Raw genomic sequence first — 1643 nt, forward strand, 5'->3', positions numbered from 1 at the left:
CTTTAGCTGAAGTAGCTCATTCTAATAAATACTACTATGATGAATGTTAAAGTTTAATCTTACTGCTAGGAGAAATCAAAGATATTTTACAATGATTCTGAACTTGTTGGAAAAACAGTATCAGTACTGCAATATAATTAATTTACTGGATTTGAGAAAAAAAACTCATTTATTATACAAACTAAACAAATACTTTGTATTAATATCAGGAGTTTTTATTTTATGCATTTACATTGTTTTGCTTGTTACCTCTCTTAAAGTGAAACATAGACTGTAAAAAACCCTATTTACATCCAATAAGTTTTCGACATACAAGTGTTAAATTATTGTAATTATAATGTCTATGAGGGATCCTTAAGGCAACGACCTTGCCACAGTAGATACACCGGTTCCCGTGCGATCACCAAAGTTAAGTGCTGTCGGGCGTGGACGGCACTTGGATGGGTGACCATCCAGGTCGCCATGCGCTGTTGCCATTTTTGGGGGGCACTCAGCATCGTGATGCCCATTGAGGAGCTACTCGACCGAACAGTAGCGGCTTCGGTCAAGAATACCGTCTTATGACCGGGAAAGTGGTGTGCTGGCCCTACACCCCTGCTCCACTGGTGATGACACGGCGGTCAGATGATCCCGGTAGGCCACTCGTGGCCTGAAGGCAGAGTGCTTTTATGAGGGATCCATTAAATGTCAACTGTGTAGCGTACATCAGGATTTGTTTGGTGGAAACATGTGTCATTTAATGACCTATCCTTTGTATAGTGACTTATAGTGCCACTTATCAGAACTATTAAAATGCTGAAAATGGTAGGGGAGATTGCGGTTACCTGAACCTCAGGTTAACTGGACCATCACATTAATTGACAATTTAAGAGGGAAATTTATTTTTTTGTACCATAAAGTCATTTCCTTAGGCTGGAAGTACCGTCTGACTGGGAATACCATTTGAACTTAGAGATGCATACAAAAATGCGAAATTGTTTCTTACCATCTAATAGTTCTCCTAAAATTTTAATCAGCAATAATACACAATTCTGTTTCTCAGCAAAATTAACTGTTTATTGCTTTTTGATAAACCATGAAATGTAAGCTGTGCATGAAGCCATTTTCACACTATTTTGAAGATTTTTGGTAAGATAAAGGTGAGGTTAACTGGGCCAATAAAATGTTGGGTTAGATGGATTGGTTCATTTAACACCATGAATATAGTGAATAACTTCGTAGACAAACCTGCTAGTGCACCCTGGATTACCGTATAAGACATTGCAGCCTTGTAGGGTTAGTATAACCTTTGGCTTTTATTGTTGGAAACATCTTGAAAAGCTTTAGTGTTAGCAATATTAAACCTTTCAATTAATACATTTTTACTTACCTGGATTTGTTTTCATCAAATAAATTGGACAGACCTCCACCAATTCAGCAATAAACAGCTGATGACTCACTGGCAAAGAGTGGGAGATGGAAATGTGGAGAATATTGCAAATCAGGCAAAATCAGCAGCCAGAAATTACAGATTCTGCACAGGTTTGTCCATATGCTAAGACTGGTGCAAGGAAACCATCAAGAGGTAAAACTGAAAGAAAATCAACTGTCCTTACCAATACATCCAGTTAAACAGTAGTGAGATAATGCAGAAAAAGGTAGAA

General features: G+C 37.9%; 1 pseudogene; it reads left to right on the plus strand.

Moving 5' to 3' along the window:
• Window positions 1-358: 358 nt before the first annotated feature.
• On the plus strand, window positions 359-476 carry LOC124569489 (annotated as a pseudogene).
• Window positions 477-1643: the final 1167 nt, after the last annotated feature.

Source organism: Schistocerca americana, unplaced genomic scaffold, assembly GCF_021461395.2.
Source record: "Schistocerca americana isolate TAMUIC-IGC-003095 unplaced genomic scaffold, iqSchAmer2.1 HiC_scaffold_15, whole genome shotgun sequence".
Classification (NCBI taxonomy): Eukaryota; Metazoa; Arthropoda; class Insecta; order Orthoptera; family Acrididae; genus Schistocerca; species Schistocerca americana.